This window comes from Bombus pyrosoma, linkage group LG7, assembly GCF_014825855.1.
Source record: "Bombus pyrosoma isolate SC7728 linkage group LG7, ASM1482585v1, whole genome shotgun sequence".
In the NCBI taxonomy this organism is placed as follows: Eukaryota; Metazoa; Arthropoda; class Insecta; order Hymenoptera; family Apidae; genus Bombus; species Bombus pyrosoma.
In genome coordinates, this window is record NC_057776.1 from 3,560,808 (window position 1) to 3,587,151 (window position 26,344).

At 37.3% G+C, this 26,344-nt stretch overlaps 1 protein-coding gene and 1 long non-coding RNA gene across 5 annotated transcripts in view; one reads left to right on the forward strand and one right to left on the reverse strand.

The window, feature by feature from the left end:
• The window catches only part of LOC122568989, a 121,909-nt gene that overhangs the window by 79,960 nt on the left and 15,605 nt on the right, over positions 1–26,344 (forward strand). The window contains exon 1 of one of the 4 annotated variants that reach the window (XM_043729408.1): positions 17,327–17,507. The exons of the other annotated variants lie outside the window; for them this stretch is intronic. The gene's annotated coding sequence lies outside the window, so the exon portion shown is untranslated. Of the gene's footprint in view, positions 1–17,326; positions 17,508–26,344 lie in introns of those variants that run through there. 4 annotated transcript variants of the gene reach the window in all.
• LOC122568990 lies at positions 17,559–20,449 on the reverse strand. Its single transcript, XR_006317288.1, has 3 exons — positions 19,937–20,449; positions 18,551–19,669; positions 17,559–18,419 (listed from the first exon to the last, which is right to left on the reverse strand). It is a non-coding gene; the product is annotated as an uncharacterized LOC122568990 (long non-coding RNA).

The window sequence follows — 26,344 nt, forward strand, 5'->3', positions numbered from 1 at the left end:
ACAGAGAGAACGCTGGTGAAATGAAATGATTGATACCAGTCTTTTTCCTTTTTTCATTTTTCTTTTTTCTTTTTTATTTTTGTTCGTTTTGCCAAGGTCTATAAAACGCGACTGAAAAAGTAAAATTAATTGCACGCGGGAGTTATCGTTCTTTCGAACGGAAAAAACGAGCGACGTGAATGGGCGGGTGTGAAATACTTTTTGCTCCATTGTTAGAACATTCTCGAAAAATGAGCGAATTCTTTTCTTCTCCGAGTTAGAATACATCTTCGGCGTATTCGCTACGAGGTTAATAAAATTATCGAAATGCAAATTAGATGTCGTCGACAATGTTCATTGATTGTCCTGATAGTTTTTATATCTCTATAACATTTGTACACATTGGTCTCCCAAGAGATGCGAGAAATAAAAGAATAACGAAGAAAATGGCAACTTTTGGCATCACCGTTGTTCCGTTTCCACTAGTTTTTCTATACGCGTTTCTGAACTGACCAGTCCGACTAGAAAACTCAGTGAAGTGGGAAACACGGTGTTTAAACAAAACGAGGAAAAAAAACAGTTGCGAGAGAGAAACGTTTTCGCATTCGTTTAAATTGAAATCGCGGTGGAGCGTTCTGGCTGAATGGTGGGAAGCGCTGAAAACGTTTAAATTCGCGATAGTGGTTGGCAAACTTGTCTCTTGCGTTCACCTTCCTTTCTTGAATTAAAGTTTTTTCGTGCGCACGGCTACTTTTTATTTCGCATATATGTTTTTCGTAACAACCGCTCGTTCTTTTCTTTTCATTTTTTATTTTCGCAATGACAACTCAGTGTTACATTTTTCGTTAATAATAGAAAAAGTCTGGCGAAATAGAGACCAGAGGTGACATTTGGTAACTCTGGCGAATCGTGTGCTTGACAAAATGCGCTACTAATAGCCGTTCTCGTATTTCTCGTAGATTTGTTTCGAGCGAAGCGTAGATGAATTATTAAACTCATGATTGAAGCGCCGAGAGTGTATGAATAATCGTAGTTTCTACTCTGAATGATAAATCTCTATTGTCGTAAAATTTATAACCGACTGCAGACTAAAAAATATTGTACGAATATTGGTACTTGTTAATATTCATTTATACAGTAGTTGGCGAAAGTACTGCGACGCTTATAGAAAGCTTTTATGAATATATATATATCAGATGTGTTACACAAAACATTTTGAATTTCCATTAACACTGTAATGGGACCCGATTGTCGTGATTATGTTGGTAAAATTTAAATGGAGCAAATTTAACAATGGACATATTTAATGGATATCTAATACAAGTATCGCAAAAATATTTGAACACACATCATTTTTTATAGTTATTATTATGTTTAAGATGGTTGTTCATGCTGTATATTGATTTTTTTCCTAAGTATGTATATACTTGTAATAAATATCTTATAACTTCTGTATACAGTTTCAGATTAGTTTCGAATTTAACATAATCATGACAATCATTTTCATTGCAATGGTAATGAAATTTCAAAAGGTTTCATGTGACTTATACAATATTTATATATATCCAAATTTTCTATGGTAGGTGTCAAAGTATTTTCATTAACTGTATATATATATATATATGATTGCATTGTTTCAATTTAATTCAGAAGCGAAAGTTTATGACGAAACTTTGGCATTATACTTGCAATAGGGTTTGAAAAACAGTACTCTATACATTTGTTGTAGCAAGAATATAACCTCGGATATCACGGACACGTATAATAAAATAAAGTTGCTTTTAAGCGAGGGAAACTTAGTGGTACGTGATTTGCAGTTTATCGGCGATCGAGGAAAAAACAGAGTGCTACGTGATCTGCGGTTCACCGACGTATGACAAAAAGGTTCATAACAGGCAATTCACACTTTGCCATGAACTAAAAAACGCACCATAGTATATGATCATAGATGTCGCGAGGAACGAGTAAGTAACCCATAAAATCGTATAGTATCATGTTAGTCACGATTTGCATAAACTGTTAATACTACGTGACATATTCATCGCAAAAAGAAAATTGTACTATACTACGTGTTTTGTGCATATGACGTCGTACATAACCTCTGATCGACTTCATTACGCAATGTTTATAGGTTAAAACTTTTTGCTGATTCCTTAACCAAATCCCATACAAGGTCAACTCGAACATGTTGTACGTACCTACTAGATGTAGATAAGGGTAAAAAACATTTCGCACGAGATTTTATATGTTAGAGGAACACTACCATTTATAAGTATTTTGGCACCTAACGCAGTTCTCCAAATACAAAAGTACATTTTGCCTCTTGCCATGACTGGAAACAAATGCTCTGTTAAATTTTGAATTGAAACGAGGAATATACCTGTATCATTCAAGTTCTGTGTTTACCTGTAATGAATAGATGACACTTCATAGAATCTATAGAAACTTCTAGAATGTGACTAGAATCGTATATTTCAATTGCTCCACTGTTCCAACATTGAACATACTCACTTAATGTCATTTAATTCAGGTGTCTGTACCAATTTTCATCCACCTTCAATTGCGACTCTTTTAGTTGTATTGAGTAATATCAATTACTGTTTTTATTAATATGTAGTAACCATATCCAATTCCTCGAGATAAGATCCAGGGGGAAAATTAGATTAAAAAGTTTCATTTAAAGTACGTCTGTACATATTTGTAATAATTTAGAATTATGTAGTTACGGTCGGTATTGTACATGTGGAACAGAAGGTGCAATGCACCTGTTCTGTGATATAATAATAATGCGCAGGGGTATTCCAAACAGTTTGCGCTGTTATCCCGGACGGAAGTGAACGCGACCATTTAAGTCTTGGTAGAAAGTGTAGACACGAAATCATTAACGCGATACGTAACTGTCGGTTCACGTTAAGAGAAGTTACATCGTATTACTACGGTAGCCGGTAATCTCCTTTCTTTCCGTTTTCACCTCTTTTCTCATGGTACGAGTAAGATGCACTTATGTCACCGGTTCTTTGCTTTATTATGCGAACATATTACCCATTTATCGTACTATCGCCACGCGAGCGACTACTACTTAGTAGCAAATGCGTATAACATGTAATTGACCCAAACGATAACGTGATCTGTTACAATCGTGAGAATATGTTAATGGAGAGAAATCTCTTCCCATTAGGTTCAGTCTACGTGTATTCTTAGCTATTAAGGCGGGGAATTGTGCTACGCAGGAAGAGAAAAAGAAAACAAAAATCTCTCTTTCGGTGCTTTCCTAGATCTCTGTCCACCGCAGGATCACTGCACTCTTCATCGCGTATTCCGTTCTTAGCTTCTCGTTTCCTTTCTATGACTTCTCCGCACCATGGTTAATCGCTATGTAATTGTAGTCAAGAATCCAATTTCACCTCAGACATTCTGCTTCCATTTAGATTTTCCATAATGTGTATGAGAAAAGTACCTTCATTTATTTGGTACGATGAAAATCCCTAGGATAATTCCCCAGGCATTAAACTAAATTCAAAGACCTGGAATATCAGTAATACATCTATAATCTATTATATTGAATATATCATAAAATGAATTGCATGGTATTTTTGTAAATGCGTTATTACATTCTCCTACAGTAGCTCACAAACGTACAAGTTATAACTATATCAACACATGTTATAGGAAACTTTTATGTATATATATATATATATATATATATATATATATATTGTTATATAAAACATTTTAAATTTTATTACATGTTAGGGTATCTTTCACGAGCCGTTATATATCCATAACGCACGTGTCTTTGATGCCTTTGTTCGACGATCGATTCGTTGGCAGGTTTCAAAAATTAAGTTGCATCTATCGCAAAAAAGAAAATTTGATTTGCATGCATCGTCGATAAATCTTGTTGTTGATATTTCGATACGTGTATTCTTCTCGCTTTTGCTCTCTCTTTCTTCGTTCAAACAGTTACCAAATTGCAGCCTACGGGGGCAAGCGGACGTTTCATCGTATAATTCGCCGAGAAGCAAAGTCGCGAATCGGGCGTCGATATTATCTTCTCGCGGCCGATATTATCAACCTGTGGAAGCAATCCACGTGCAGGGTGGCGCGTCTCGCATGCATAAACTTTGTATACACACGGGGCTGAACTGTGTGCAACGATCCCCGTGGCAAAAAAACGGCAAGCGCGAGTGTGTGTGTATGCGTTGGAGCGCGTAACTCGAGGCATAGTCGATAATTCGATGCACGTGTGTACGATCGACACGAGTGTCTCTGGTGTATTTTTCGATAATATTCTCGGAAGAAATCCTCTTCTGGCATGTAACGTAACTTGATACTGATTTTTTATCGAAGAATGGTAATGCGTTCCCATAAAATAGATGTTTTACAATTCGTTGTAGTTAGTAAATTTGCAAAATATCAAAATTGAAACAACACAAATTTGGAACGTTTCTGGGATTTTGTTCCTCGAAAGAGACCCTTTTTTGGCGTGTAACGTAACTTGCTATTGATCTTTCATCGAAAAACGACGATCTTCCTATAAAATAGACAATATTTTGCAATTTGTTATATTTAATATTGAATTTTTAAAATTGAAATAATACAAATTTAGTTTGAACAAGGAACAGCAAAGTTTTGCTCTTAACAATACGTTTGGTCGAGATAATTGTATCAGATGTATGACTGATAGAGTAGCAAGCCGAAGTGACAAGTAGTATAGCTTAAAATTGTGGCGTCAAGTAGTAGTATGTATGATATAACTAGTGACCGAGTTTTTTTTATGTTGTTTCGTACGTACAGTATTCTTTTCTTGTTTGAGTTTACGATTTTCCTCTGTGATTTCTAGCTGTGGACTGGATCGGTTACAAGATTTAAGAGCAAACTACCAAACACGTAAAGCAAAGTTTGAAATATGAGCGTAGGATCTATCTTTTGACAGACACACCGGTACCATCGGGATTTCTGACTCCAGATTAACTTCGAATCTGGCTTATTGTATTTTCTACTCGGCCGTATACAATGCTTTATGTGCACCACTTATGTCCAAAACTATCGAACTAAACGCTTTACAGCTGAAATATGATTTGCCAGATGGCGACACCTCTCCTGGAATAATGGCTACCCGCATGAATGAAACATCGAATTTCATGACTAAACTTCTTTAATTTTCATGAATTCTCAATATTGTATAAGATTTAGTTCCTCTAATAATTTTCTCCTTAAAATTAGCATTCTGAAATATACTATGAACAAACCCGCTTCCTGTGCTATATTTTAACGTTCCATTTTAAACAAAACACTATCATATCAAATATGGGTGACGCTCTTCTTGTTCGAATTAATTAAATATAGGATATTATGTATAGGATATACAACATAAAAATATTAAAAACATATTATACCATACTATTTATTAATTTGTATTCTGGATAAAATATTACATTATGCCTATGTTGCATGGTATTCGTTAAAACATTTCAAACACATTTGAGGTGATTTTGGACACTTCGAACAATATGTTGTAGCTTTTTTTCTTATCTTTTTTCTCGCTTTTTGGTGTGTGACAGCTTGCCTCTTCTTCTCATAACATAAGGCGCACATCCTTCTTATAGGCTTGCCCTGCTGATTCTTACGAATCTCCAAATGATGAGACACCATTCTTCATTTTCTTCCGATGGTTGTCGGACAGTATTTTCTGAGGACACATCGGATCATTCGAAAACGAGAATTTCCCGAAATTTGTTTATCTGTATTTTTTGTTTGTAGCTGTTTGGTTCACATTATGAGCATTTACTATAGTTGTTCCTAAGAGTAAATGTAGTGCTAATTTCCGATACCACTTGATGCTTTTTCGTATCGTAGTGGCATATGAGACCATCTGGTCACTTCTGTCAATACCAGTTTTTCCATTATTGTATGGAATTACCGCCAAAGGGTTTCTGTCTCGGAGGACGTCCGCGATATATAGAATTCGAGCTTGAAATCATAATGGGTGCATGTTTTGTTGATGATATTCTAACATCTCGAACATCTCTCCATTTGAGTATCACTATACCGTTCTTATCTTTTCGTGCTACCATTTCACCTCTCTTCAACGGGTAGGACATCACGATATTGGGCATATATTTTTTATTGTGCCGTACAGTTCCAACGACATACGTCCAACGTTTTGCCGACGGTTGGATTTGGACCCCGCGGGAAACTTAGCCGAATTACGCTGGGCGACCAACGTCTTAATGTAATAAATTCTATGATCTTGTTGATATTATCGATAATATCATTTAGTTATTGGAGACAAAAATGGTTGTGTCATGTCATATTGTTTGTAAAAAAAGTATTTTTGTTTGGTAGATTTTTTTATTAATATCTAATAACTTCTTGCTGATACTATCCACGCACGACATTATTCGTTTTCGAAGAATAAATGTGGTTATCCCACACATGCTGTTTATATAAAAAATAGCTCCAATACTTTGAACGCGTAGCGAATACCGCGTGCGAAACAGTCTAACCACAAACATAAGTGCTATTTGCACGTTGAACCGCATTGCTAAGTTACAATTGAGTACCTCTTCAATGAGCTTACACTCGTGAGCATTATACGTACAATAGATCGTGATAATTACTGTTATATGGGATCTTATCCTTGAGTAGTGCTTAGTTTATGTAATTACTTCGACATATTCATCCTTCATAAAGATTCGATCCCCATTTTTTTGAGCCCCTTATTTAGTTTTGTCCCCTAACCTCTCTGTTCATTAACCTCTCCATATTTTAATGATATTTATTTCTTTTTTCTTTGTGTGCCTAGAATACAATGTACAATATTAATAATATGTACAATACGCTAATTAAATTTGTCAATGACATAAACGATATTTGACAATTTTAATGAGGCCAGTCGGTGATAATAAAAGTTGAAACATTTAATAATTACAGGACGTAAATACAATGACAGTGATTAAGATAGGTCAAAGCAGCGTAGTAACTATTCTAAGTACACGTTCCGTTTTTTATTTCTTGTTGCTTTTTTAATCACTGGTCGTGTACGACACTCCCATCTGACATGCTGAGTAATTCGAGAGGGAACAGAACGATTTTTTCGTACGGCGGATCGTGACGAGGCCAACGAAAATAGCACCCTACAGAGACAATAGCGCGTGACGATCTTAAGGTCAATGTACAGAATTTTATAAACCGTCCTTTCATCGATAGGACATGCTGCACTTCCGTCCTTTCTTCCCTTCTTTCATATTTTTTCTCTCACTTTTTATTATTTCACTGCTTATAACCTTCGGGCAAAAAACGTTAATGAGTTGCCATTTTAGCGAGTATAATACGTTTATCTTGGCGATTTTATGATAATTAATTACCCGTGCAATTACGCGGAACCTTTTTAAATTTCGAACAGACAAAACATTTTAACGAACGGACAAATCGTCGCGTCGCTTCGCGTTGCGTCGGGGCGAATAACGGTAATCGAGAAATCTGTGGCCCTCCCCTTTATCGCATTTATTTCCCAGGCGGAAAAAACGTATCGTGCCATTGAAGCCCGAAAAGCAAAAAGAGTAATAATAAAAAAATTGCATTCTATGGAAATATCGTACCGGTTATGAATTACAAAAGAGGATAAAAATGCATTTTATTTCCATAAATTTTCTGGAAATTTCTGCTGTATTAAAAAAAAATCGTTTCTGACTTGGTTCGAAATACACGATTAGTACATTCGATGTTTCCGAGTCGCGACTAAAAAAATATTGCATTCACCCTGAGTACATGGGGAGGTAATGCAAGAAAAAAAGGACGTGAAATCTCTGGAAAACATGATTATCGGTTCCCTGGTAGATTAAAGCGAAAGAACAAAAAAAGGAAAAGACCAGACGCGCATAATACCGACGTGGGAGCTTGAAAAGCGTGTAATTGTGCTACGGATATACGTGTGGTCTTCTCTCTCTTATGGGCGTCGGCGTCTGAGGGTGCAAAACTGTATACAAGATGAAGCGGCGCCGCTTTGTTGCGTACCTTCATCGTGCTCCTACAATTAGACAAGCCCTCGTACTCATTTTGGTGTTCTCCGCGCTCGGTATTCTTACAGAACGATGAAAGAGCGAAAGGAAAGAAACACGGGTCCGTGAGAGCTCCGAGAAAACGACAAGAAGCGATTCCGAGAAAAAGGTAGACGCGTCTGTGACTTGAGGCGTATCGCGTTTCGCCGGAGTCGCGCGACATGTATACATATAGCGTCCTGGCATGACCTAACCTCCAATGTCATCGTGTATCGTGGCCACTTAATAGATGCTTGTATGTCATCTTTGTCTGTTGTTGTTTTTTTTGTCCATAGAGATACGTGGAATAGAAATTCGCGCTTTGCTGCATAACCTAACCTCGAACGTTTATTGTGCGTTGCGATTACTTACTCGATCGTCGAATGCTGTATTCATTTGTTGTTTTATGGTTTGTGGAGACTTATGGAATCTCCAAAGTATATGATCTTCTAGATATAATAAAACAGCCTGCAAAATGATTTCAAAAGCTAATCTTGTTTTTTTTTTTGTTTTTGAGAGTTGAAGAATCTTTCGTTTATATTGGAAACATAAACATGTCGTGAAAATACGATGAACTACCTATCTTTTTGGTCGAAAATGTTAAAGGATACGAAATTTGTGAATAAAATAATTACCAGGATTTTAAGAAAGTAAATATTTTCAAATCTAGCGAATACACAGAATGTTGAATTGTGATCTTTTTTCGCTTCTATTCGTTCGTTAATAGCTACTGAAAATTGCCGATACCATATTACACCAAAATCAATAATCAGTTGTTGGATCCGTTACAGGACAGGTTCAATTGCTACAGTTTGCTCGCGACATTGCAAACACTGACAGTCAATGGTCGGCCGTTCAAACAATTCTGTATGGTGGTCGTTGTTAATTTGTCTGTTGGTTTGATTGAAAGCTGGTAAACAATAAATTAACCATAATTACCTCCTTTCCGTTACAAAGGGGAAAAAGTGTTGACACGTATATAGATTTGTATGCGTTCGTACGCGATTCGCTACTGCGCATTATCCCTACTTTACTCCCCAGCCCGGAAAGAACCCAAGTGAATACTATGCGAAACTATTTGTATAAACACGACACGTACATGCGAAAACGGGGAATATTGTTTGAAAACAAAATAGAATGGCCTTTGGTATGCGTAACTTAATAAAAGTAGCTATAGTTGAAGCTGCGGCATGACCTCGATGCATCGGTATATGTGCTGCAAATTTAATTGAAATATCACAAAAGCTCACAGATTCTCTTTAGTTTCGCGGAGGATAATTAAAAACCATACTATGTCGCGCTCATAATATTCATAAATGTTGTTTAATACATGGCACGGCAAATACGAGGCAAATACACACACACGAGGTCGAGGTTTCCGTTGACCAAATGAGAAACTCTCGCGGAATTGTTTAAGGAGGATGATGGGTGAGGGAAGGTGAGGGTGGAAACAAATCTATTTACACTGACAAGTTAAATGAAGTTAAAGTGAATTGAAGATCTCGAGGTTGCGATAATAATTTGTCATTCAGGCATGTCTGCAATGATTTCGCGAAATCGTACTTTCGCGAGAAACTGTTCAACCGTGAATTACGTTGTTCGAAGAGACGGAAACGTGTATATGTACGTGCTATAGTTCACGAAAGCATTCTAGCACTTACGGAAATATTCGAATATATTACATGCATATACTACATATACTAAATGTCCTGTAGCTTCTATATGCATTGTCAAATTGGTGGGAACGAAGCAAGCTTTACTCGTAATTTTTTTTTGGAATAATGAAATTTGGATAATGGAATATATGATACAATAAAATAACGAATAATGAATATATCTTGAACAACGAATTGTCTGAGAGACAATAGTATGTAAAATTTCAAATGTGACACCTTGTATATATTTCGACTATAGAGACGCACAATGTGTCGCGCGCAACGGTTCCTTTGATTGTCAACCAAAGAGGGATTGAAATCTTTTTTATCGAGCTGGAAATTTCATGAGCTTCCAATGACTTTGGGTGATCGTTGAACCGGGACCACATTTCACCTAATTCCACGGAGAACTCAGTTCGTTTATAGACAGGCAGTATGTTTGCCCTAAAACCGCCCCAACGATTTCTTTTATTGGTGCATTCCAACGTTCATCGATCGTTTCCGCGTAAATGAATGTCGATTAATGGAAATGCCAGTTTCGATCGTAAAACAAGTTGTTCGAAAAAGAGGAGAAAATAATCTAAAACATCCAATTCGATTAAATATCGGTTCTATCTGTAGTTCGATCAAACATGTATATCACGTGTAAATCCCGGAATGGTATTAATAATTCTAACACAAGTCAATTACGTTTAACACGGAACAGGGTGGAAACGCATTTACCGATCGTTATCAGATGACAATTTATCTACGCGAGTCCGACATTTCAAGTGTATATATATAGTTACGATATTATAGATCTTCGCACACACGTGTGTTCAGCACGTGTCCCTATCACAGATTGCAGTTCAATTGAAATCCTCGAAACATCTTCGTGCCACCTGAACAAAAACAAGATTCCAATAAAAGAAAATTTTTTGCCTCGAACTGTGTGAAACTTCTGTCACGTGACACTGTAGCGAAGTGCTTTCTTTTTTTATTACAAAACAAGAAGTTTCACCGTGGCACGATGGAGTCCTTTTCCGTAGAAGGAAATTGTGAATCGAGCTAGCCAACTGAAAATTCCAACTCGTCGAAAGAGCTTAATAAAGAAAGTTGGTAAAGTCTTCGGGAGGTTTCGGCGTTTTGTCGCGTGGTTAAGTGACGCAAAGGAACTAGGTGTTTGTCGATGGATCCGCAGCATAGCGTTGGCCACCGTCGTTATAGAAGAAATTCCAACGGCGAAGCTCACGCCGGCTGGTTAGAATAAGGGCTCGCATTAACTTCCTGAACTCGGCGAGTATCGCCGGCTTAATGAAATTCTCCGTCTGCTAGGAAGACTCTGGGAACAACTTCGCGTCTTTATCGTGAAAACGGCCGAGGGAAGCTGCCAACTCCATTTAGGGGAGCTGCTATCATTGCGCAGTCCAGATATGCCAGCAGGTCGTTACACCCCCAAGCAGTAAGCATTACTACACAAGTAAAGGGTCGCGTTTGCGATGTTCACGATGTGCGCGCGATCTATCTTGCCCGGGGTGTTTGTATAAAGGTAACTTAACGATAAATATATGCAGACGCGCGTGAAAGGAACGAAGCCAGAGAAAGCGATGCGCAGAGTACACCGCGGAATGCAAGAAGCATAGCGAGGCGAACGCGGGCACAGGGCGACTACAGTTTGACACACTTCGTTTGCGCCATCTAGGATTCTCTCGGGCTGAATTTCGTTTGGTTTTACGTCACACCGAATTTATGACTTATTTTACAATATATATGATTTGTCTGAAGTGAAATTTTTCTTGGTTTTCCGACGCTTCCTTTAGCTTCGTGTCTTTTTCCGTTACGAGCACTTCGATAAAGGAATAGACTTAATCGAAAACGATCAAATGTATAATTTTTTTCTGATCAAACAGCTATCTTAACGCACTGTGGTGTCACGCGTCGACATATCGAATGGTCCGAATAAAATTATGTTGGCTGCGTCTCGTTGCTAATTCATGTTTACACTCGCTGTGGTATTGGTCGCATCTTGAGAGATAATACAGCCTCAGAGTACGAATTACGATGTTACGAAGACTGTAAAATGAAAATGTTTGTTGCTATAACAAAGAAAGAGCTTGTAAATAGATCGAATCGGAATTATGTAAAATAGCGTCGTTAACATTCATGGAAATCGTTCGATTGCGATTTGTACCTAATGGACGTTATAGACGTTTACGGCTGCTTTAATCCATTTCCATTTTGTTCCCTGTTTTACGCTTGGTGCGAGCGAGAACAGGGAAGAGAATACCAGTGAGCATTCCGGTGGTAACGTTCAGGGAAAACAAATCGTGCGTCATGTAGGTGAGAAGTTCAACAGGTTGAGAAATAGAAGACCTTAGATTCAGCTGGTAGCCTGAAAATTGGATAGAGGAAGAGAGAAATGTCTTGCTTTTCTTTTCTTTCTTCCCACTTCCTTCACTTCTACTTTCACTCATCTTCATTTTCTTAGATTCTTTTCATCCTTCTTATTTTACTTTTCGTTTCTCATGTTTCTTTTTTACCTTCGATTCTCTCCTTATTGGCTTTTACATGTGTCAGTTTTTACATATATATATATATATATATATATATATATATATATATATATATATACATATATATATTTCCTTCTGCGTCTTCCTTTACCATCTTTTCTTTGTACTACTCTTGTTTCTTACTTTTTTCTTCGCCGCCGTTGTTCCTCATATATCTTAATAGTTCTGAAACGATTGCTCTCTAGCACTGGTTATGAGTTACCTAATCTGAAATTGCTTGTTAATTATTTTTCATATATAAAGAAATGTTTTTTTCTTCTTGTGTGAAGAAATATTTTCCTTTTTTTTTTATAAAGATACGAAGGTTACCTCGATGTTTTTAGTGGCGATTAGAAAGAATATTTGAACGTTGAATAAAACCTAGTAAGATATACGCGGTCAAAAACCAATAATTATCGACATATATCTTTAAGTGGTCTAATCATCCTTGATACTATACAAATCTTCTGTTTGAAACTGTCCTTCTTCTCCTAACCTCTATTTGTCTCTATATACCTCATATTTCATATTGCCATCCTTGCTCTTCTTGAAATTTCAAAATGTTTTCAATAACACTCGTAACATATTCACAATACGTTCCTACGAGTGTCCAAATATTAGATTGTCCCAAAAGTTTCTTTCGTTTTATAAGGAAATAATAGATGCACAGTAAATGCATTGTTCCAATAAAATAGAATGGATCATACATAATTCAACAAAATAATATAAAACAAAAAATGTTGTGCATCTATTATTTCCTTACAAAACGAAAGAAACTTTTGGGATAAGCTAATACTTTCGTGAGTTACTGTAAGTGACAGTGTTAAATGACTCACCCTATATATATGCTCTCTTAACGTTTATCTCTTTCTTCGTCTCACGTTTCGTACCACAGTGCTTTTCCCTCTTACGCGACCATGTCATTCAACACTGTTTCTTTCAATATTTTTTTCCCTCCTTGTCCCTTTTCCGAACTATATCTCCTTTTGCACCAATCTTTCAGCGACCGTAACCCTTCGACGAGTTCGAACAGTTGGGCACCCCCGGGAGTACCTCCTACCGAGGTATTGCCAACCCCTTCGAGTAGCACTCGTAACATCTCACTAATACCTATTATATTAAACTCTTGTTGCGAAAGGGGCCATTGTAAAGGCTTTTGTTAAGTGCAAACGCACAAAGCCAATTTGAAACGGTGCTTTAATCAAAAGTCGTCATAGTAACGGATAGATCGGCGGTGTGCACGCACCCGATTAAAGCGAAACGATTGGAAGAAAATATTTGTGTCCCCGCGGTGATTTACACCGGCCAATTAAACGATAGGACAACCCCCAGACCTGACGGGAGAGGAAGCATTAATACCTCGTTCAGGTTGCGTTTAAATATAATTTTTAGTGCGTTGAAAACGTATCCGTGAGCACTTTCACTGACTAAATATTTATCCTCCTTTCAGCGTGTCATGCTTTGCGCGCGGTGTTTTTGTTCACGCGAGACTGTTTGCCTTGCGTCGCCGTCGTCGTCGCTATTGTCGACACCGCTTCAGAACAACGACTAGTTTTTCAATGCTAATTGACATAACGACTATTGTTTTCACGGCTGTAGTTACGTAAACTCTAACCTAAATCGAAATACTGGTACGATTGTGTTAACAAACGTAGCGTTACGATAATTTAAATAATTGTAGATTGCTGATGAAAGTAGACGATATTTACATTGTGTCATTATAGACACCGATACAATGGAGGGAGTTTATGTACAGAAATGTCGTTTGAGGTTATCTTTCAAATTGTAAACAATCTGATTTCAGGCTAGAAATACACTATTTTCATCGCCACCGTTGTTCCTCATATATCTTAATGGCTTTGAAACGATTGCTCTCTAACACTAGTTATGGATGAGTTACCTAACCTGAAATTACTTGTAAATTATTTTTGTTGTATAAAGAAACGCTTTTTTCTTCTTGTGTGAAGAAATATTTTTTTTTTTTTTTATCAAGATACTAAGTTGCTAAATATGTCTTTCTATTTCACTCACACTTTGCGTTTCTCGCTATGAAGAAACAAATGATAGTAGAATTTTTAATGTTATATCAGACTTAGAAATATGACGTGTCAGTGGAATGATTGAAAAAGAGTGCAAATGAGATGTTGCGTTAACGTTGTCCCTTTAATAGGTTAGGTGACTAAGAATGCTTAATGAGGAGTTTTAGCAGAATCGTCTCTTCGTGAAATCCCCTAAAACTCCCCATTAAAATTCAGTTACCAACTTCGGCATCGAGGACGATCAACGATAAACTTGATGTTCCCTAGGAAAGGTCTTAGATTTTTATCGGGGGCGTGCTAGCGGCACAAGAACAATATCATCGAAAGTAAATTCATAGCTCGTGGGAAAGGAATGCACAGATACTGCGAAGAAGGGGAAGAATCCATCGTTGGTTGTGGTGAAACGTGGAAAGGGAAGAGAATAAGAAGAGAAGTAGTAAATGGTGGGAGTAAGGGTAAAAGAAGCAGACGATGAAAGAAACTAAGAAGCAAAAGAGGGAAGAAATAAAGAAAGAGGAGAAGAAGAAGAAGAAGAAATAGCAGTGGCGTCGTGCCAACGATCGATTGCAAGTATATAGCCGTGTGGCTTCGGGTTGAACATCGAGGAAGCAGCTCGTAGGGAAAGCGTATATATCCGGGATACACGTTCGCGGAGTGGTCGAGAGGGGGTTAATAAAACCTGTCTGCACTCTCTGTATGCACTGCAGATCTAAAGTAAACGTAGTCTATGCCTGTACCACCAGACAAGTTGCGTATCGGCAGTCTTCTCGTTCCTCTTCGCTCTGTCCTTTCCCTTTCCGCTCCTCTCTATCTACTCTTTTCATGATACTCCGTTTTCTCATTTTCTCGAAATTGTTTTCTTCTGTTTATCTTTTCCCCTGTGTACTCTCTCTCTCTCTCTCTCTCTCTCTTTCTCTCACTGTCTCTCTTTCTTTTCGTCTATATCCTGTTTTTTTTCAACTTCCTTTACTTACCTTCGGTCGGATGGATCATTTTGTCTCCTTCAATCCTTGATTTTTAAGCTTCAGTCTTTTTTTGGTTAAGGTAAAATACAAATTTCATTTTTTAACCTTTTGCACATAGTTGGTTCTCCATTATTTTCTTGGCCAATTCTAAGTTTATTCTAGCTTAGATATTTTATAGGTTAGATTGCTTTTCTAATATAATTTATAATTTATTCTTTTCGTATAATTTTTAATATATTCTTAACATATAAACCCTGATTTCATCTCTTTTGATTTTCATATTTCATAAATTAGACACAAAAAAGCTTTTTACATTTATTTAAAATTCAGTCTGCGCTGTTTTAGTCTTCAACGAGTAATACATAAAATAAAACTTCTCAAAAGAAGAGGCTGAAGAATAGTGTTTTCATCATATCAATGGTGATCTAATAGTCTAAAGTCCAAAGGGTTATTCCGTTCTCTTGTTTGATTCCTTCTTTTTTCTCCTATTCTGAGTTGGTAATTCTATTTGCCTTCAGCTTCCTCGAAGGATCAGTTTTCATGTTAGAATATTGAAGCCAATAAAGAAGAGATCGAGGTCGGAACTTCCTGCGTTGAATCGTCGAAGGCTTGTACTTAGACGGTCGCGCGCGCTCGATAAGAAAAATATCAAGTTACATTAAACAGCCATAAATTACTCCCGATCAGTCAGCTACGACTTATCATCATCGATTACAGGTGAATGGATAATGTAGGTTGGTCCTGATCGATATAATTAATAATTTCTCACGGATCATAGGGGTGTCTCGAAGCCCTATAATTTATCAAGAAAGAAAATCGCTAGCCCTATAGCGTTGAGATTTTAATTAACGTCTTCCAATATTAAATCATGTTGCGGCTGATGCACACTGTGTATCGAAATATCGGTCAAAACGAATTTACGGAACGCATAGACACAGATTGTCCATTTCGTTAATGGAATATGTTGATTCGGGATGAGGGCGCCATCTGTGTATCGATAATGTCGATATTTCGAAAACTATTGTTCTCTAAACGCGGTTTGGTTTTATTACCATATGATCGAACTGTTGTAAGTTAACATTGCCGACGGAACCTGCCACGACGACAAATATGATCTCGCGATCGTATAAACGCAAATCGTTGGAAAATTGAAAGGTTGGAAATTAAATCCGATTTATAGTGATGCGTACTGTGAGGGATATCTTTGATTTAATGGCAACCATAAATTAAGCTTAGTTTGATTTAAATTCTCGTGATTAAAGGTAACTTAAAACCTCTATTATTTGCCTTCAACACGCTTGTATGTATAGGGTGTTCTATAAAGCTTTTCTTAAGAAAGATATAATTCGTAGCGTCAGTTATGTGGAATAACAGAAAATGTTTCAAGTAGATATTATTAAATTTGGCAGCATCTATTAAACTGAAAAGAATATTAAATTAATATTTGCCTTGGTTCCTGAGAGAACAGTTCGCATGGCCCACCCTGTATATAATGTATACGTATCGAAAACTTTATGCTAAATTATGGCGAAACGAGACAAAGGGGGAGAGGAGAGAGGGCAGAGGGGCAAGCACGTGGTGAAAATTTCGTGCTGCTCTACGTTGCATTCTCGAGAATGTCTCGCAGCGTAATTTTATAATAGCTGAGGGGAGAAACAGCGAAGAGAGAGTCCCGTTTCTAGCCCGTCTGTGCCTTGTCTCCGACAGGTTTCTGACCCGAACCTGATCCGAAGTTGGCCCGAACTTGGCTAGTCTCTATCCTTAACCCAAGTTCGCATCCAACAAGCCTCAACTTACCTTTTGCCGTACACGTCTTCTCGGTCAGTTAACTCAATTACCCGGTACCCACCGTAACGAAATATTCCTTGAAAATAATATCCCTTTTATCCGAAGTGATCCGCGATCGGATTACTATCGTATACGTTGCCAGTGCTAGGTTATTGTTTCACCAATTTTTAAATTCTGAGTTAGTCAAGAAATACATCTTCATATGTGTCTCAAAAGTGTCACGACTCAAAATACTTCAATTCTGTGTTAGAGTAATGGAGAATTACAAAAATAATATTTGATCATTGTTTTGTAGAATCCATATTTTTTTTGCCAACATCGTGTATTTATTGCAAATCATTTTTGTAAGCTTCCAAATAGTTTTTTGTTTTCCTGGAAACCCTATTTGAATTGTCACTTTTAAAATGTGCGTGCAAGATAAAACAGTGTTAATTGAAAATGTAGACGAATAGCAAATATTTGTAGCACTCACGCGGTGAATCATTTATCGGAAACAACGTTCCCAAAGGTAAATGTTTCCACAATTATTTATTCCTTAATATTAGAGCGAATCGTAGATAGTCTTAGCCAAGTTTGTCTGTTTGCTTTTAATCGAAACGCATTTTTATATCGACCGAATGGTACATTCACATGCGCGTCAGATCCGTTAAAAATATATATTTTCAAGTATACGTTTGAATCGCTGAAACAGCGCGGACAAAAGAAGCTTAAGTGATTTTCGTCTGGGTAAATCGCGCGAGTGCGCTACTTGTCTTGTAAATGCTGCATAAAGCTGTAAGGAGATGGATTCTGAAGTAACGCGTTTTTGAGCTTTAGACGCGATGGCAACGCCAACGCGTTATGCAACGGCCCTCGTATTATGTATAGGCCTGATTCTCGTTCAACTTTCGTCTAACTCCCTGAGCAGCTGGTAAATCGAGGCGGGAACGCATATAATGCCTCGCGAAAAGGGCTATTCGTTCGTCGGTCTACGTATATATCCCTTCCCTCCGTAAAAATGCGAACGACGGTTTAATAAAACTTGTTGGTGGCCACTGAAAAAGTTAAGTAAAATGCAATGGATTTTTTTTATCCCTGGTAAAGCTTGCATGTATCGACTCATATGTTGCTCACACCACGCTTCGCGGTTTTACAAACTAACGGCCAAACCTACACCGCGCCATGAGAGTTTTAATGCTACGTGTAGTGTAGCCCGAATTGACGTGCTTCAGTCACCGGAGTAATTACGCATGTGTGCATGAGAATCGTGACAGCGTTGGTGACATTGTACGACGAACGCCTCAGAACGTAATGATGCATTTCCACTGGACGAGCGAGACCATGAGAGAATATAGGTTAGTGGAAGCATATTCCTAACCTACTTCAGTTGTACATCTTCCTATATCTTGGTTATGCAGATATCCCATGAAGATTATTCTATCTGAAATTATAAATCATTAGATAATGTTCATGTAGGGACTGTTTTATCGATTGAATTATTAATCGGTATTATTATGTTCATGATGCATCGAGAGGGTTTACAACGAGAGCATACTTTGGTTACACAATCACCTTTGGATAATGGTTCTGTGAACAATGAATGTAACATCGGTAAACATTCTCAGTTCAAACGCAATTTCCAGTCAAGATTCAGCGAAAGCCAAGGTTGGTGAGACATTCACTCATGATGCCCACACCAGCGAGCATAAATGATTGCGAGCAAATGTTTGCACTTGCAATTGCTTATCCAATAGAGGCACCGTCGGCGACGAATCGAATGAAACGATCCGCAAATGGTTTGCCGTTCCCTCCGTAGGGATTGTAGAGGTCTCTCGTAAAACGTGCCACAAATGAAATGGTCCCCGCCCATTTTTACAAAGATTTATGACTCGGTCGATAATCATTTGCAGGAATGCTCGTGCAAAGAGAAATACCATTAGATTATATTTCTTCAGAATGTCAGATTTTATCCTTCGAATAATTGAAAGATCCATTTAGTACAAGAAAAGCGTATGTAAACAGCATTCACAGGTACACAAGAACCTGTTTCACGGTTAAAATTAAATTCGTCTTGTTGGTGTAATTATTAAAAGGTACTGTTACGCACAGCGAGTGTGTATACTTTATTGGCGCGTGCTACGCGCTGAAACCGGTTAAACCGTATCAGCTTTCCGGCCATCAATGAAATATACCAACCTCCTAGCTAAATGTAGGTCATTACACGAATAATGGTTCTTTTGTTTTTCTCCGGTATAAGCAAAATGAGAATATGGTTCGTTTACATATGAAGAAAATGGAAATTTTCTTCTTGAATTTCTATCGTTCTATCGTCAGACAGATCGTTAATAATCCATGTCAAACAATCGTTCGTTTTACGGATAGCGGGTTCTCTCCCGAGTTGAGAGAATCGAATTTCGAAATCCTCAGTATCCGGCAACTTTGACCGATAAAACTTTCCGAACTAAACTCACGTAGCGCAACTGTACCGTCATACCCTTTTATCGTTTCCTCTCTTACTACGTGTACCGGAAACGTAGGAACCGGTCGTATCAACTTCTCCGAGTAAACTACGAAAAAATTTCTGGATTCCTAAATTTCTCGTAAAGACCGGAAATTCATTCGACGTGTTAACCTTTTCACAGAAGATGGAAATGATGTTTCCCATCAATTAAGGTTACCCGTACAGGCAATCTGAAAACATATTTCCAATCGTAAAATACGCTATCATATATATACGATCGTAGAAAATAAGATTAAATTTTATTAAATATTAATTTAGTAAAATATATCTAATATGGCTGACGGAAATGACATTTCCTACTATGACACTTACTGCTCCTAGTTCTAAGTAATAGTATAAAAAAGATAAACTGATTTAATTAAAATAAATATATGTCGCATTTAATACACTTTGTATCGAAACTGGTGCCCTTTCGGAAAAATTTAAGATATGCTTACGAAAGTTAGGTTAAGACCTCATTAGTCGAGAGAAGACTGGTCAATAGTAAGCCAAACTATAAAGATACTGTCCGGTTCGAAAGTTCAAAGCTGGGTCGTTCGATCGGTGTCGTGATCAATTTTTTCGTCGGCCTATAAATAAACGAGGTAATCTGGCGTGACCCTGTTAAAAGGCTCCTTGTGCGTAACGAGGCGCTTTTACGTCAACTTCTCCAATCAGTGTCGCATTTTCGTGTCGATGGGAAGAGGATTACGACATAGTGATCCTATTGCCTTCTTGGACACGTACGGTAACATATACGGCCGGATAAACCGTTGTAGTAAACTTCACAATATAACATGGTTCTAAATTAAAGCATTTAAATAGCGATACCAGTTGATGCAATCCTGATGTCCCTGGCTGCACATAGTATTGTACCTTTTTCATTCGTTGGAAAGAGGTTAAGATACATACATATATATTCTTCAAATTCGACTGCAATTTTGGATTCGCAGATCCAACTGAAGATTTGGATTTGGTCAATTTGTTCACTGGACCATAGAAATATATGAACTCAGATGATGTAGTGTGTGAAATGATAGATTAAAATTAGAATGTAAAATCGGTAAATATAATACTCACTATTATAGATACAGTGACTGCTCACCTTTCTGTTAATGAATATTCCTATCTATTTTTATCTCCTGGAAATATCTTCAATGGAGAGGAACTTATACATGATACAGTGATACATATGTATGCATTTCTTTCATTTCAGTTGCCCAGAGTCTGTCTCTTCACATTCAATTGTTTTTATATAGAGTATCGATTTCAGAACGCTGAGTATATCTCGGGTTGGGTGTCAGGTATCATTGTTTCACTCCCCTCTATCCATTTCTATCCATTTCACACCAAGATAGAATAAAATTCTTGATATAGATTCTGTTATTAATAGCCTGGCTTGGTTGAATCTTGCTACCAATTAGGAAGGCACTGAAGTACTTATTATATCTTATTAGGAAATATTCGACTGTGTGTATTAGTACAATAAATTGTTAGCACTCCTTTAAATTTAAGTAAGCGTATATTTCTCAGAGTTGCTCGCATCTTGTTGCCAATTAGGAAGACATTAAAATACATATTTATGTATCTTCTTAAAGAATATTCGATTGTGTATATTGTTATGGTAAATTGTTAAGATTCTTCCAAATATGAGTGAACATACAGATACTTTTAACGAAAGATCCGATTTCTATGTCATCAATTTCATATTCGGATTCTATGTGATCAAATAAGTGTTGATTAGTGCCGAGGTGTCCCAAACTAGCCTAGCCTAGATTATCAAAACTATCCCTTTGGTCAATAAGCTATCATAAGCAACTATGCAGTGGTTAAATAACGGTCATTATCGATCACCGTCTCCAAAATTGTTCCTGCCAACGACCTTAACTACCATGAACGTATTTGAGGAGAGGGAGAGCTTCTCTTTCAGTTCCAGCTATTTCTGTGACAATGTCCATCTCGAATCAGCGGTGGAAAATAACCTATCATCCAACGGACTTCCCTTCGGCAATAACTTCCTGGGGTACACTCTATCGTGATGAAATTGGAACTTAGAAAAATTTCTACATTCGGGGAAACAATCCTACTGTGAGAGAAATCTCACATAAGTGAAATTGCTTGTGCAATTCTGCAATAAAAAGACACAAAGATATCAAGGAAGGATTACAATGGTAACAAAAGTAGCACACTGTGATCAAATATGAGATACCGACAGTAAGGAAAAAGACCAAAAGGGAAGCTATAATACTTAAAAAGATGCAGTGAGTGGAAACCAACAATTGCAGCAATAAAGAAACAAAGTGCGTTAGTAAAGGTAATGTTAATCTGTCCTCAAACAAAAATATTTAAATCTCAAAGATATCTTGAGATTTGAAGAAACTTTAGTATTAAAGTATAAAGTTACCAATGACAAAATGTAATAAGATGTACATAAATTATACACGACCGCCAGTCTGTAATAGATTTCAAGATATAGTGAAATCTTCGAATTAAAGAATCAAGTAGTGGTGCCGATTGATGAGGCTTGCGTAATGATACGTCTCATGAAATAAAGATAGGATAATAAAATTCCACTTGTCACGTACAATCAATGACGACAGGCTTCCTGTTCCCTGAGTATTCCGTGAGATCATTACACAGATTAAAATACTACCTGTGCCTCAGCTTCATTTGTTCCTCTTCTCCCATCTTTTCTTTTCACAGGATCTATGTTTATCAAATTCCTAATACTTTCAGACAAATTGAAATCATGAACGACAAACGTAACAATCACGTAAGAGAAAAGTAACAAGTTTCCTTTGAACGTTCGCTTCTCAATTAACTCTCATCACAATGGTTTAGTGACGGAAAAAGAAACGTCTGTAACATCTGGACCGATTTACAGAAACGAAGGTAAAAGAACAACGAGTGTTGATAGGGAAGAACGAGTGATAGAGGAAGCGAGTGAGCCGGACGAAAAGAGAGAAAGGATGCTTTGTTTTCCGCGGCGCGATTACGATGATTCTTGCGGCGCGGTGCTTTAAAATCATTTCGCGAAAGTTTACAAAGGAGAGTTTAAATTGAAGTGAGTTTAATTTTATTACTCAGACGAGCTTCGTGCCATTGTGTATCGCGCGTCCGTTGCGGCGCCTTTGTTTTTCAAAAGAAGCGACGCCTTTTGCCATAGTATCCCCCACCTCCTCCTTCATCTCCTCCCGCCTCAGTTCCCTTCCTCTTCTTTTGCTAAAGGGAAATAATTCGTTGCGAAAGTAAATGTACCGTGAATTCATTAGAGCGCAGTTGCAATGGCGCAGTTAATTATTTCCAGGTGTAATTAATTATCTCCACCTGGTGTATCACTCGACGGAAAAACGAAATTATCAACGTATTTCTGATATTGTCATTCGTTCTGGCCTGACATAACTACCGCTACTTAACTATCTTTTAATTGGCTGAAAGAATGCATACGTTCCTGATTTAAACAGTATAAGCGATAGGTTATGTGAAGTGCAAGTAAAACAAGAACGCACTACGAACTTTAGGTTGGTTCATATGTCATCTTCTATATTGCAAAATATTTTATGTTATGAACGAGGAAGTTATAACGAGAACATTTTTTACAACTGTAACAAATGAATAATGGATTCTCGTTATAACTGCCGATATATTGTTTAACGATAATTCGTACGATAATAAGTGTCGTTATTTCGATATATCATGTGTAATTTATAAATTGATTTCATATTTCCACATATAGGGGATTTTGTCAATAAAAGAAGATTTTCGTTCATAGTAATTGTGCAATCTAACGATTCTTCCCAATTTTGAATATGTATGTGACTCCCGTCCTTTTTTACGAAATATGGAGAAATCGTAAAGCTTTAGAATGTTAGAAACTAGAATCAAACAACCAAAATTGGGAAAATTCAATAAACTGCAATTAATTATTGAACTCATTTTCTAGTTAAAACTGCATCCGGTATTTTCTTCTCTTCGGCTTTTTTCTCCTTTTCTTTTTAATATTGTATCGATCGTTGACGGATAGATTTGTGGCGGTCAACCGCACGAAATTTTTTTAGAATACAGTTTTCACACTTCGATAGATAGAAGCTGCACTCCACCCCCGTCTTGTTTAATTAATAGAGAACGTAGTAGATGGCTCTAGGCTTCGTCAAATCTCGTTCGATATAACCCTATCGATCGCGGTCGAAGTGCTAAGCGCTATTCCTAACCTAATTCGTCTAATGTCACGACCATAGAGGGCCGTTAAGGTGTTACACATTTTCCGCCCAGCGTCTCTCTCGATTTCTCCAGTTTTTCCTGTCGGTGTGCTTTTTTCCAACGCTATCCACACGCAAAACTGGGCGTGGCACCAGATAGCATAAAGTTCTACAAAGGTTCGTGCGCGGACCACGCCGACGTTATCTTTCTGTTCTTTCCTAGTTAACCGCTTTAGATCGGTAGCAGCGCGGAACACGTTTCGTCTACTGTGAAATTGTATCACGTAATTACTACGACAAACGTTTCGGACAATTTGTTTGTACCCGTGTCTGAGATAATTGGAGCGTTAGCGCTCAAGTATTATCTCATGACAGTTCGCCGGGTAAATCAAAGTAATAAATGCGGCGTTTTCATCCGCGTTAATTTACGAGTGGCACTCGCAGGCTAGTGATATTTTCAATTTGCAGATTTGTAGAGATGATTTGTGTACTAGATGCAACTTACGTCACGATGATTAAACAACCCCTAACAAATTCCAATTAAATTTGACATTTAAATCAAACCTTATTGCTGCTATTAAACTTGCTGCGTTCATCCAGACATTTTTAACTCAATTATATTTTTATAATATTAAAAATATGTCAAATTTGGGCATAAAATCATCAATTGTTATTGCTATGAGTGATTTTTAGCTTTTGTTTTGTTATATATCATTTTAAATGTTTTAAAACATCATAAATACTTTTTGTATACTAAAACGGAAGCGAGATTGAAAATTCGCAAAAAGATCGCAGCAAAATTAAAATAATGATGAAATGATAAAACATTTTTATTTTGACGTATGTTACACTTGGATGAAAATAATAGAAGAGATTTGAAATGCGTGGCTTGCAATTTCTGGGATGTACGCAATATTCATGGAATAAAAAGTACGTATTTCGAATGCCAGGTGATCGTTTGCAGACTCACTGTACAAACAACTGCGCGAACTGCAAACAAGTTCGTAGACCGCGAAAACACGAAGCAAGCTAGTATTTCGGATTTATTTTCGTACAAGCAATGATAACAAACTGATGAAATTCATCGAACGTAGTTACATTTTTCGCGATGTTTTCTTGGAAATTTTTTCCGTTCTCTCGGTCGTCTTGAAACAAGATGAAACAAATTTACATAATAATTTAAAAAAATACTGGCAAAAGTAAGCAGCAGAAAGTCGGAGAATGGTTTTACTTTCCGAGTTGTAATGTCGCTGGCCGGTGAAAAATTAGAGATCAACGTCTGATAAAACAAGACGTCAAACGAATTTCCACGTAATTTTATATTTCCCCGCGAAAGTAATCCGCCGTTCGATCCACCTGAGCTACCTCCATTAAGTTTTCTTCCCACATTAATTCACATCTGAATTTATCCCCGCTGCAACGCCGCGTCCGCGTTAAGCGGCCAAGAGTGGGGGAGAAAACGCTGGGGGAAAAAATACCTAGAGCGGTTCGACCTAATTATCCGAGGTAAGATAATAGAGTGACTTCCATTACGAAGGAAATTTTGTCTGGTAGCATCTGGAAGGAAAAATTTTTATTATGCCCCAGGGATAATCTTCCATGGGTAGCACGAGTCCCTGTATGCATTGCAAATACAACGGAGAACGAAGGAGATGGCATAGTTAAAAAACGGACGTTAACCGTGCAGAGAGAGAGAGAGAGAGAGAGAGGGAGAGAGAAAAGAACGTTAACTGTAGATAAAATAAGAGAAAGATGAGGCCAGCAACGACGAAGATGGAAATAAGTCGAGATGAAATGATAACGAAAATGAAAACGGTTACGTCTTCATGAATATCCGTAGTTGCGGAAGTTTATGTTAGAGAAAGCGAAATTGCCAATTAGCAGGATTCGTGTTTGTTTCGCGAAATGGCAATCTGTCGTTTCTAGGGAATTTCAATCTGAAACACGACACTATGGTATTACGGTAGAGGCGCGGAGTTCGTAAGCTGTTTACCACTCGAGTTTCACCAACTCTTGTCCTATCGTTGATATGCGTACGTTTCTTTCTCCTCCCTGTTTGTTTTTTCGTAATAATTTCGGAAATATAATATTTTCCATCTGCACGGTTTTGTTTACCAGAGAACACTTCTGTATGTCTCCGTAAGCAAGGGAGAAAGTTTTTTAATCTTGCTTTCAAAGAGTATAATTCCTTAGTTAATCAGTCTGGCTTCACGTTCTTTTTCTCTCTTCTTTATTTTCATTCTTTTTTTTTTCTTTTTTTGAAAAACCGGTCGAGACTTCTAAATAGATGGTAATCTGTGCGAGAAAGTCGAGAAGTGAACAGGGATAAGGAAGAAGTTCGTAGCCCAATTGGAAGTTTTTAGGAGACTGTATTACTAAGTCGTTCTGCGTTATCGTGGAGCAGAAAGAAATTTCTACCACAATAGAAATCTATATACACAACTTTTAATGGTAAGCTCTTTTTTATCAACCATGAGCGCCACCAAGATTTTATAACTAACAATCTCTAGCATAACTTTATAGTTGAAAAGGGGAGATAAAAGAAGAGGACGAATAAATCAAGACGAAATAATGTATAGAAAGAACAAATGTATAAAAAGAACAGTCCTGAAGAATTTCTTTACAAAGACTCGGTTTAACATTAATGGCGCATTCTCGAAAAGCACT